Below are 13,266 nucleotides of genomic sequence, written 5' to 3'. Positions count from 1 at the left end.
TTCCCACCAACAGGACCAGAGGGTTCCCTTTTCTCCACACCCTCTCCAGCATTTTTTGTTTGTAGATTTTCTGATGATGCCCATTCTAACTGGTGTGAGGTGATACCTCATGGTAGTTTTGATTTGCATTTCTCTAATAATTATTGATGTTGAGCAGCTTTTCATGTGCTTCTTGACCATCTGTGTGTCTTCTTTGAAGAAATGTCTATTTAAGTCTTCTGCCCATTTTTGATAGGGTTGTTTGTTTTTTTAATATTGAGCTGCATGGGCTGTTTATATATTTTGGAGATTAATCCTTTGTCCATTGATTTGTTTGCAAATATTTTCTCCCATTCTGAGGGTTGTCTTTTCATATTTTTTATGGTTTCCCTTGCTGTACAAAATCTTTGAAGTTTCATTAGTCCCATTTGTTTATTTTTGTTTTTATTTCCATTACTCTAGGAGGTGGATCAAAAAAGATCTTGCTGTGATTTATGTCAAAGAGTCTTCTTCCTATGTTTTCCTCTAAGAGTTTTATAGTGTCCAGTCTTACACTGAGGTCTCTAATCCATTTTTAGTTTATTTTTGTGTATGGTGTTAGGGAGTGTTCTAATTTCATTCTCTTACATGTAGCTGTCCAGTTTTCCCAGCACTTATTGAAGAGACTGTTTTTCTCCATTGTATATCCTTGCCTCCTTGGTCATATATTTGTTGACCATAGGTGCATGGGTTTATCTCTGGGCTTTCTATCTTGTTCCATTGATCTGTTTCTGTTTTTGTGCCAGTACCATATTGTCTTGATTACTATAGCTTTGTAGTATAGTCTGAAGTCTGAAGTCTGATTCCTCCACCTCTGTTTTTTCTCCTGAAGTCTGCTTTGGCTATTCAGGGTCTTTTGTGTCTCCATACAAATTTTAAGATTTTTTTGTTCTAGTTCTGTAAAAAAAATTTCCATTGGTAATTTGACAGGGATTGCACTGAATCTGTAGATTGCTTTGGGTAGTATAGTCATTTTCATAATGTTGATTCTTCCAATCCAAGAACATGGTATATCCCTCCATCTGTTGGTATCATTTAATTTCTTTCATCAGTGTTGGGTGCATATATATTTATTATTGTTATATCTTCTTTTTTTTTTTTTTTTTTTGGTACGTGGGCCTCTCACTGTTGTGGCCTCTCCCGTTGTGGAGAACAGGCTCTGGACGTGCAGGCTCAGTGGCCATGGCTCATGGGACCAGCCGCTTAGCGACATGTGGGATCTTCCTGGACTGGGGCACAAACCCGTGTCCCCTGCATTGGCAGGTGGACTCTCATCCACTGCACCACCAGGGAAGCCCATATCTTCTTCTTGCATTGATCCCTTGATCATTATGTAATATCCTTCCTTGTCACTTGTAACAGTATTTATTTTAACATCTATTTTGTCTGATATGAGTATTGCTACTCCAGTTTTCTTTTTTTCTTTCTTTTCTTTCTTTTCTATTCCCTCACTTTCAGTCTGTATGTGTCCCTACGTCTAAAGTGGGTCTCTTGTAGACAGCATGTATATGGGTCTTGTTTTTGTATCCATTCTGCCCGTCTGTGTGTTTTGGTTGGAGCATTTAATCCATCCATATTGAAGGAAATTATCATTATGTATGTTCCTATTACCATTTTCTTAATTTCTTTGGGTTTGTTTTTGTAGGTCTTTCTTCTTCTCTTCCTCTTTTGTTCTCTTCTCTTGTGGTTTGATGAACATCTTTTTTTTTTTTTCGATGAACATCTTTAGTTTTGCTTCTGGTTTGCTTTTTCTTTTGTATGTGTATATCTATTGTAGGTTTTTGGTTTGCTGCTCCCATGAGGTTTTGATATAGCAGTCTATATATGTACAAGTTTGTTTTAAGTTGCTGGTCTCTTTCCCACATAGTGAAGTTCCTTTAGCATTTGTTGTAAAGCTGATTTGGTGTTGCTGGATTCTTTTAGCTTTTGCTTGTCTAAAACTTTTGATTTCTCTGTCAAATCTGTATAGAGCCTTACTGGGTAGAGTATTCTTGGTTGTAGATTTTTCCCTTTCATCACTGGAAATATATCAATCACTCCCTTTTGGCATGCAGACTTTCTGCTGAAAAATCATCTGATAACCTTATGGGGATTCTGTTGTATGTTATTTGTTGCTTTTCCCTTGTGGTTTTTAATATTTTTTCTTTGTCTTTAATTTTTGTCAGTTTGATTAATATGTGTTTTCATGTGTTCCTCCTTGGATTCAGCCTGTATGGGACTCTACATTTCCTGGACTTGAGTGAGTGTTTCCTTTCTCATGTTAGGGAAGTTTTTGGCTATAATGTCTTCAAATATTTTCTCAGGCCCTTTCTTTATCTCTTCTCCTTCTGGGACCCCTATAGTACAAATGTTGGTGTGTTTAATGTTGTCCCAGAGTTCTCTGAGGCTGTCTTCATTTCTTTTCATTCTTTTTTATTTATTCTGTTCTGAGGCAGTGATTTCCACCATTCTGTCTTCCAGGTCACGTATCCATTCTTCTGCCTCAGATATTCTGCTATTGATTCCTTCTAGTGTATTTTTCATTTCAGCTATTGTATTCTTCATCTCTGTTTGTTTTTCTTTAAATCTTCTAGCTCCTTGTTAAACATTTCTTGTATGTTCTCAATCTGGGCTCCTATCTTTTTCTGAGATTTTGGATCTTTTTTTTTTTTTTTGGTGGTACGCGGGCCTCTCACTGTTGTGGCCTCTCCCGTTGCAGAGCACAGGCTCCAGACATGCAGGCTCAGCGGCCACGGCTCACGGGCCCAGCTGCTCTGCAGCACGTGGGATCTTCCTGGACCAGGGCATGGACCCGTGTCCCCTGCATCGGCAGGTGGACTCTCAACCACTGCACCACCAGGGAAGCCCTTTGTATCATTTTTACTATCATTACTGTGAATTGTTTTTCAGGTACATTGTCTGTCTCCTCTTCATTTAGTGTTCTTATGGGTTTTTATCTTGTTCTTGTGGGGTTTTATCTTGTTCCTTCATATTTCTCTGTTATCTCATGTGTCTAACTTTCTGTGTTTCTGATATTCTTTCCACAGGCTGCAGGATCATAGTTCCTCTTGCTTTGGATGTCTGCTCCTGGTAGTTGAGGTTGGTCCAGGAATTTATGCAGGCTTCCTGGTGGGAGGGACTTGTGCCTGCCCTCTGGTGTGTGGACCTGGGCCTTGTCCCTCTGATGGGAAGGGCCCTGTCAAAGAGTGTGTTTTGAGGTGGCTGTGAGCTCAGTATGACTTTAGGCAGACTGTCTCCTGATTGGTGTGGCTGTGTTCCTGTCTTGTTGTTTGGCCTGAGGCTTTCCACCACTGAGGCCTACAGGTTGTTGGGTGGAGTCAGGTCTTGGTGCTGAAATGGGGACCTCTGGAAGAGCTCATGCTGATCAATATTCCCTGGGGCTTCTGCTACCAGTGTCCTTGAGCCCACAGTGAACTATAGTCCACCTTCGCCTCCCCAGGAGATCCACCAAGACTCCTATGTAGGTGTCACCCAAGATCCTATGGAGGTACTTCTTTGTGCTGGGTCCCAGTTCATGTGAGGCCTTGTGTGCACCCTCGCAGAGTTGAGTCTCTGTTTCCCCTTGCCCTGTGGAGCTCCTACACCCAAGCCCTGCTGGGCTTCAAGGCTTAATGCTCTGGGGGTTCTTCTTCTCAATGCCAGACACTTAGACTGTCTTGGCGGGCTATTTTTATGTGGGAACATCCCTGTATAGCCTGAGTAGGTTTAATGTTTTTTGGTGCAAGGGCTATTTTTAGTACAGATGTCTGCCACCTCTTTCCTCAGTGTATGCTGGTCATTATCCCCTTGTTAGGAGGTGTAACTGATGTTATGGTGACCAGAGCCTGCACTGGATATTGAACAGGGCATCCCCTTTGCTCTGTGGTTGTCACTGCCCTGACAGAGGTGGGGTCTGTTCCTTAGTTGTCGTAGTATAGGCCCCAAGATCTGTTCCTTAGCTGTGTTTCTGATCTGTGGTGCAAGGTAGGCAGGATTGGAGCACTCCCACTGGGAGGGAAGCCACTCAGTATTCCTCTTCTGGAGCTGTTCACCTGTAGGTGTGCTCTGTCATGTCACCTTTCACCCATTGTATGAGCTCTCAGATTACACTACTGTTGGCCCCACTCTTGGCCTCACCTTAACCATAGGTATGCTGGCAATTGGCCCTGGTGTCTCTCAGACATCGTTTTCACCATGCCACCAGCATAGATCCACTAAAGTCAGGTCCCAGGATTGCAGTAATCATGGATTTGGACCTGCTGTGGGCGCTATGTGAGCAGCTCAGACTGTGGCCTGACCTGACACCCATATGTATGTGCCCACAAAGTCTACAGCTGCTAAAGCTAGACCTGTCTTGGCTGGGAGCATTCGTTGTCCATTCAGATGTTCTGTAGGTGCTGAGTTTACAAAGGCAGTCGTGAGAGTGTCAATTTGCTGTTTGTGCAGCTGTGAGGAGAGATGTCAGCTTTTCTTCCTTAGCTACATGGCCCCTGGGGCTCAGCTGTGGTTTCAGCCCCACCTCTGCATGTGGGTCACCAACAGGGGTCTGCTCCAGAGGCTTCCCTGTAGTACATGAGTCCACCCCAGTGAGGAGGGGGCATGGAGGTTGTGGCAGCCAGGGTTGCGAGAGTGCTCCCCATGGGGGGGACTGGGTACAGAGGAGGAGGTGGTGGCCACTGGGGTCACAGGAGCCCTGGTGGGGACGGGTCCCGTGGGAGAGCTGGTGGCTTCAGGAGGGAGAAACTAGCCATTTTCTTAACCATATCTCTTAGTCACTGAAACCAACTTTACCATATATTAATTTTCTATATGCATGTATGCATGTTTCTGGAATTTATATTCTTTCCCCTCATTGATCTCTCTATTCATGAACTATACAAAACTGATTTAACTCCTGAAGAGCTATAAAAATCACCAAGTTAATATATATACCTATTTTTGTGCCTTTAGTAGATATATTATTATTTTTAGAAATAATATAGAAAAATCTTTTATTTTCTTAGTCATTCACAAAATAACTTTTGCATCTCTTTGACTTTCCATGAAGTAAGAAGCAATATATGATAGAAATTTAGATGCTTCTCTGTGCCTTGCTTTCCTTATACTGGGAAATTAGATGAATTAATTCATGTTTATCTCTTAGAGTGGGCATATAATAAGTACCCAGTGTTAGCTATTATTTTTAAAAATGAGTAAATTAAGACTCCTATATTTCTCTCTACCTCTTTTACCACTATTCTATCCTCATGCCCTTCTGCCAACTTTTGTGAGGTTTTATCATCTCTTCTGTAACCATAATTAATCCTTTCATGGTGTGTCCATTGGTTGAGTCTAAAATTGAAAATATCAATACACATTGTTTCCATTATTGTGATTTGTTAATATTGATTTCAAAGTGTCTTTAATTTAATTTTTAATCATGTGTCTTCATCAAGTCACTAATATTATCTATCTTCCTAAACATATTCTATTCGTGGTAAGGGATGCAATGTAATTATTGTAGATACATTACCCAGAACCCTCTGAATTTTTATTTCAATCTGGACCAGGTGCTCTCTGGGATAGATGCCAACCTGTCATCCTGACTTCTTGTCCTGGATTAGAGTCAGTTATCTTGGATCTCCAGTCTTTACCTTTCTTGAATTTTATTCTTGTTTTGGCTAAAGAATATCTTCAAAAGTAATTTTCTTAAAAGCATGCATGAGGAATAAGCCTACTGAATTTTTACAAGTCTGAAAGTGACTTAATTTTCCCTCTCATTTGATTGACATGTTTACTGGATATATAATATTAAGTTCATAATTATTTTTTTTCTCAGAATTGAAGCTATAGCATCCAGGCATTTTTGTTTTTGTTGTTTATAAGCAATATGAATTTATTTAAATACTTTGGAAACACCCCCCTGCCCCCACAAATGATGCCTGCACCTAAAAGTTACATAAAAATGACCCAAAATATTTTAAAATAATAGATTTGAAGGTCATTTGTAGTTTTTCCCTCTTAACAAGAGTGCATTCAGCTGGACAGTATATTACAAACCATATCAAATCATGTTAAGGCAGATGATGAATCTGGTTGCATTTGTTATGACTCCCAGGAGCAAGTGATATTGTGGGAGTTGGGCATTCTTCCTCCCAGGTGTGTGGTCAGTTGGCCCAGGAAAGGGCAGTCCTGGAGGCAGCAAGTAGAGGCCCTGCCTGTCTTGTCACTGCTCATTCTCAGTCACTTTTCTGTGACTGAGGTGGATATGGAACCCTGGCCCTTGTTGGCATCACTGATGCACACCCACTGCCAGTTGACTGACTCCTTCCACAGGGTCACGTTATTGTCTCTGCCTGAGATAGCCAGGACGTTGGCTGTGATGGACAAGCTCACATGCCATACAACATCATTGAACTTGTGCAACAGTTTGTGTATTGCCCGTGGCATCATCACAGGTACAACTGAACACTCGACCATCCTGGGAGCAGCTGGCAATGGTGCTGGTAGGCAGGCCAATGGAGCTGGCCCAGGCCATGTCTCAAACTCAGTCACTGTGTGCTTTCAACTTCTGCTCTTCCTTCCACTGGCTGTCCTCCTCCTCCTTCCACAGTTTGATGAGGTTGTCACAGCCACCTGATGCATATTTCTTGACGTAGTTGGACTTCTGCCCAGATGGCTGGTCTATGAAGCTTCCAGGCATGACAGCAGGGGCCCAGCTCACTGCTTTGAAGCCAGTAGTGTGAGCGTTATTGATCTTCTTCACTTCCCACTGGCCCAACATGGAATAGGTCAGTAGGGAGATGGCCCCATTGAAGCTCCCATAGGCCAGGATCAGGCCCCTGATACCCAACTGAATGTGCTGTAAAAATATCTGTGATTTTTATTGGTAACAAAATCACAGGTATTGCTATAACTCCTGTAGTTTGTGCCTACATTCAGAATGGATAGAAATGCTAAAGTTTAGAGATTAGAGAAAATAAAAATATGATTTATTTCCTTCCAAGTTCACAGACCTCCTAAATTTTATCCATGGACTTTCATTGATGAACCCGTGAGTTAGAGTAAAAGCTTTTTGAGGTGTGGAAGACTGTATGTTCCAAAGATGACAGCAATAATATTTCCCACCCCCTCATGCTCTTTCACTATATGACCTTGATACTCTCCCATCAGCAGGTAGAATATTTTTCCACCCCCTTGAATCTGGATGAGCCCATGACATTTTTGAACAACAGCATATGTTAGAAGTGATGCTATACCAGTCTGAGCATAACTCTTAACTGAGCTGTCCACTTCTGCTTCCTTCCTCATAGAAGCAAGACACCATGTAAGACGTGCAGTTATCCTAGATCACCATGCTGCAAAAAGCCCAAGCTATATGAAGAGGCCCTGGAGGATAAAATACCATATGGAGAAAAAGGTGACCAAGAAACACAAGTATCAGACCCCCAAGTGAAGAAGCCATCTTGGAAATGGGTCCTTTAGTTCTTGCCACCCTACTTGCTGCCACATGGATCAGAGGTGAACTGTCCCTCTAGGCTCTTCCAGGATTCCTGACACATAAAATTGTGGGCAAAATAAATTGCCTGTTTTAAGCCACTGAATTTTGGGGTAGTTAGTTTGGCAGTGATAGGTAATGGGCAATCATGTATCCTTCACATTGATTAGCAAACTGACAGGCATAAATGAGGGGCTCAGGAATGGTTGACAAATTGAGACTTGCGTGGCATTTTGGTGTCAGTAGGAACCACAGGGAGTAATATAATGTGATGAAAGTATATTGTCTAATAGATGGCCTATGGTTCGAAGGTACCTCAGCCCCCTTTCCAAGACCTCAGATTAGCCAAATCCTTCCCAAATGCTGACTCCTCGATTGGTCTCCAAAGGTTACAGTCTCTTCATAGAAGAGTATATATAGGATGATTAAAGAGCACATAATGAAAATGCACGTTAGAATGGTGTAGTTGTACTGGAAGCAATCTCTGTGCATCTGAAAACTTGGTCTGGGTCTGGAAACAGACCTCAAGGGGCACTATTGTATCATGGCTATGAGCACAGGCTCTGAAGTCAGTGTGTTATGGCGGAAATCTGGGTCAGCCATAGAGCCTGCTCTGTGACTAGGACATGCAAGCCTTTCTGTGTCTCAGTTTACACATCTGTAAAATGTATATAAAACAGTATCCTCCTCATAGATGTATAGTGAGATTCAAATGAGTTAATACATTTGGTTGGCACATATAGCTCCCACTGAAAACCAAATGGACCTCTCTTGAATACTTTCAGTGACTCTTGAATTATTTAGGTGGTTCCTAAATGCCACATGTGGTTTTTAGATACTGCACATATCAACTTTTTATGATAACGGTAGTCTATATTTAGTTTAATCTATATTAGAAAATTTATAGCCAGCATTTCTGAGTTCATATATAGGATAGGATAACATTATAAAATATATTAAGCCATAAATAGTATAGCTAATGCCCAAATGGTAAAGATGAAACTGAAATGCTTGAAATTGGCATGTGGGAGCTGCAAATCTGGGAGTCTGCAAAGGAGAGAGGAACAGAGAAATGAAGTCATTTATTCATGTGCAATGAACCAGCATCAAATGCCATCAATTCTTTGCCTCAGTCTATTTTATTTCACATTTGACCACTCTATAATGGGCACACTATTTAAAGCCTAGATCTGCCTTCCAAAAGAGCAATGTATCTTTAATGGGGAAAGCTGTAATATTTTCATTTCAGCATGTTTCCCTGGAAAAGATCATTAATTGTGGTCTACAGAACACTGGTCTACAAAATTATTGTGTTAATTTGGTAAAAGTAAGTTTTCATTAGATGGACTAATTTTATTTTCATGAGCTCTGGTGTTTGGAAACCTGTCCCTGTCCCTATCTTTTAGTTGCTATCCATTGCAGGGGAGATAGTTTGCATCTTGAATTCAACCAATTTAACTAACTGCTTAAAAAATACCCACAACTTTCTAGAGGAACATACTAGAATCCAGATCCTCTATAACATATCATTTACAATGTTTAAAACACAATCCAAAATTGTTCTATATACAAAGAAACAGGAAAATGTAACCTAAAAAGGCAATGAATTAAGACTGATCGTGAGAGAACCAAGATGGTGCAATTAGCAAAAGAGAATTTTAAAGCAGTTATTAAAGATGTCTGTCGGGAAAATAGATATACAAAACTAGGAAACCAACACCAGCCATCCCTACTAATCTACAAAGTTCTTCATTTGTGGATTATGATTCACAAGAATTTGAGACAAACCTGGAGCATGAAAGAGAAGGTCCAAGATTAATAAATTCAAACAACTGAGCCCAGAGAAAACAGAGATAATTTAGGGAGCAGAGGAGAACTTGAAAAAATTCTAAGTAGCATTCTTGAAGACATTCAAGAATAGATTGCATTCCTAAAATAAGAAGGGGCCACAATGAAAAATGAACAATCAATGAATAGGGAAGAATTCTTGGAAATAAAAAAGAAATAATTGTTGCTGAAGACCAAGTTGGTGTTCTGGAAAATGAAATTTCTTAGAATGCAGAAAAATAAGACAAAAATCTGGAAAATGTGAGAGAAAATTGAGGCATGGAGAATACCAAGAAATTCAAGTTCTACACAGAGTTTCCTTGATATCAGACTTCTTGTCAGCAGACCTGTATGCTAGAAGACAACAGAATACTGAATTCAAATTCTGAGGGAAATGATTTTTCAATAGGAAAATTTATACCCAGCTGACTGATAGGTAAGCGGGAGGGCATTATATAGACATATTAGAACCAGAAAACTTAGAGCCCATGCACCCATAAAAAAAAAAAAACAAACTTCAAGGAAGGGGAAAAAGAATACAAGAAAGAGGACTCCATGGGTTATAAGAGCAGTAAAACATGTAAAAATTTCATAAAATAAAAGTAATTCATAAAATTCATGCTAATCGCTAGGAGAACTAAAACCAGACATTCTTGACAACATTGCCTCTGATGATTGGAAGTGTATAAGAAGACCTTTTATTTTGTATTTTATACTCTTCTTTATTATCTGCATTTATTTTTGTTTTGGATACAATTACTTGTAATAAAAATTTAATAAAACTTTAAAAAGTCACCCCCTCCCTTTGCAATATAGCAGTACTTATTTTCTACATGTGTTGTCAAATTCCTTCTTCAAACATTTAATAAGAAGAAAAATTAGTGTGCATGTTTGCATTAAACCTACTTAAGAGTTAAAAAAGAGATTTATTTATACCTTCTGATTGAGTCCTATTTCTTAAGAATCATCCTATATCATACTACTTCTAGTCTAATTTTTCCCATTATCCAGTCTTCTTTAATCTATGTCTTTGTCACCCCTTGTAAGCTTTTGCTCTTTGAAGGCAAAAGGCTGATTGGAATTTGACTTCTTATTTTTCTCTGGACATTTGTGCCAGAGAATATGACTATCCTTTGCAGAACAGTTTCCTTCCAGCTGAATGAGAAGCCCACACCAGGATGACCTGGTGTTCATTCATCAGTCAGTCTGGCAGCTGTCCCTGGGTCACTGTGAGTTCAGACTCTTCTCTAGGCAGGCTCAAAAGATGGGGTGATGCCCACAAGGTGAAAACCTGTCCTTTGAATGCTGCATCACTGAGGAATGCTGCAGCACAGGGGATTGGCCTGGCATGTCCGCCCTTATTCAGCCATCTGTTCAGATGTTTCCACAGAGTCTCTCTGTCAGCAGGGCCTGTGGCGGATGAGGATAAACAGCAGCACGATTAGGACACCAGACACCAGGCAAAAGACAATGGCAAGGATGATCCTTAGAACTGTGAGAAAATACGAAGAACATTATTGTAAAGTAATGGATTAGGAAACCATGAAGATAATAAAATTAACTGATTAGGAAAATATGAAGATCACGTATCATTGCTGATTTCTGCCTTCATGTAAAATTTCAGTGCCATTTCTGAAACAGCCATGAAATCAGCATAGTGTGGTGAAAAGAGCACTGGACTAAGAAATAGGAAATGACCTAGGTTCCAGTTCCAGCATGACTTTTGACCTTTGGGCCTTAGCTCTTCCACTATAAAGTAAAGGTAATTGACTGAAGTATTTCTAAGGTCCTCTTTCAGCAATAACTTCATGCATTTTTCTACAGTTAAAATTATTGGGCCTCCCTGGTGGCTCGGTGGTTAGGAATCCGCCTGCCAATGTAGGGGACATGGGTTCGAGCCCTGGTCCGGGAAGATCCCACATGCCACAGAGCAACAAAGCCCGTGTGCCACAACTACTGAGTCTGCATTCTAGAGCCCGTGAGCCACAACTACTGAGCCTATGTGCCACAGCTACTGAAGCCCACATGTCTAGAGCCCGTGCTCCGCAACAAGAGAAGCCACCACAATGAGAAACTTTTGCGTGGTAATGAAGAGTAGCGCCCGATCACCGCAACTAGAGAAAGCCCATGTGCAGCAACAAAGACCTGATGCAGACAAAAATAAATAAATAAATTTATTTTTAAAAAGTATCAATTGTTCATGGTGTCAGGGTCAAAGGGAATTCTGAATACTGCCATCAGTAATTGGGTCTAAAATAAATGGAATATCAATACTCTTTGAATTTAATTTTCAGTAAATATCTTTTAGAGAAGAAACCTGAGCACATGTTGACTATGGTAAGAATTTTTAGGATAACTGTGTACTATTGCTATTTTGTACCTTTATTTACACATATCCCTTTGATAGCTGACCAGTCATGAAGCAGATATATGGGGTTGTTTTTTATGAGATGCTATTCATTATTTCATCTGGAAAGATACTTCTCCCACCCAACACACACCCTAGTCCACTATAGTATATACATCATAAATACCTGCTTGCACTATCTCTAAATGTATGTCTGATTTTCATTGTAAAAATATGGGATTGCTAGTTGGTTTAGGCAATAGGAGAGGAAACATATTTCTGATCCTGGCAGCCCTGTCTACAGAACCCTACTGCTCCATGGAACACAGTTGAAAATCACATATTTAGCTTAACCTTATCATTGTAGAGATGAAAAAAATGAGAAGCAGAGAGATTAGATAATTTGGCTAAGATTAAGCAGATAATTGCATTTGGGTTGAAATACATTGGGTCTTATAAGTCTCATGAGTTTAAAACCATCTATTCACTAATGACTGCCAAATTTAAATCTTCCCCAAACTCAAGGCTCAGATATCCAACTGTTTATTCAACTCATTCCCTGGGACATCTAATAGGCAGTTCAATCTCAACAAGTCCAAAACTGAGCTCCTAGACCCCTTGCTCCCCACCACCCTCCCCTGCCAAATCTGTTCTTCCCACAGCCTCCCCCATCTCAGTTGATGGAAACTTCCTACTTCTAGAATCTCAGCCCCCAAATCTTGGAGTCTCCCTTGATTCCTCCCTTTCTCTCACATCCTATACCTAATCTCTCAGGAAATCCTGTTGGTTCTACCAAAAACTATATCCAGAAACCAATGATTCAGCCACCAGTCTGGTTTGAACCACCATCATTTTTTTTTTTTTGATGTGGACCATTTTTAAAGTCTTTATTGAATTTGTTACAATACTGCTTCTGTTTTATGTTTTAGTTTTTTTGGTCACAAGTCATGTGGGATCTTAGCTCCCCAACCTGGGATTGAACCCACATCCCCTGCATTGGAAGGTGTAGCCTTAACCACTGGACCACCAGGGAAATCCCCAACCACCATCATCTTTTTATGGGATCAGTACCATGCCCTCCTACTTGTTCCTAGCTTCTATCCTTTCTCCCTACAATCTATTTTCAACACAGTAGCCAAATGGCTTCAAGTCAAATCATGCCACTCCTCTACTTAAAACAAAGTCTGCAATGAATGCTCATCTCACTAAGAATGAAAGCCAAAATCCTGATAACAGTTTACGAGGCTCTATATCATCTTGCCTTATTAACCTCTTGGATTTCCTCTCCTACACGCTCCCTTCACTTACTCTCTTTTGGCCACACAGGCCTTCTTGTTCCTCAAACACACCAGGCATTCTCCCCCTTACCACCTTTGCTATAGTTGTTACCATTGTCTAGATGCTCTTCTCACAAATCCCTGCACCAGGTAACTCCACCACCTTCCTTGCTCAAATCTTATCTTCTCAACGAGGGCTTTCTATTTAAAAATGTAACCTATATGTCCTCTCCCCACACCTATCCCCACTTAACACTTGTGATCCTCACCTTCCAAAATACTTATTTATTATGTTTATTATTTATTATCCATCTCTCCTTCCCTCTAACAGAATGTATGCT

At 40.4% G+C, this 13,266-nt stretch overlaps 1 pseudogene; it reads right to left on the bottom strand.

The window, feature by feature from the left end:
• Positions 1-6,219: 6,219 nt before the first annotated feature.
• LOC132424447 (protein SEC13 homolog pseudogene) lies at positions 6,220-13,004 on the bottom strand (annotated as a pseudogene).
• Positions 13,005-13,266: the final 262 nt, after the last annotated feature.

The sequence above is a fragment of the Delphinus delphis genome, chromosome 4 (assembly GCF_949987515.2).
Source record: "Delphinus delphis chromosome 4, mDelDel1.2, whole genome shotgun sequence".
Taxonomy (NCBI): domain Eukaryota; kingdom Metazoa; phylum Chordata; class Mammalia; order Artiodactyla; family Delphinidae; genus Delphinus; species Delphinus delphis.
Note: the sequence above shows the minus strand (reverse complement) of the source record. Positions and strands in the feature narration are given on the sequence as shown.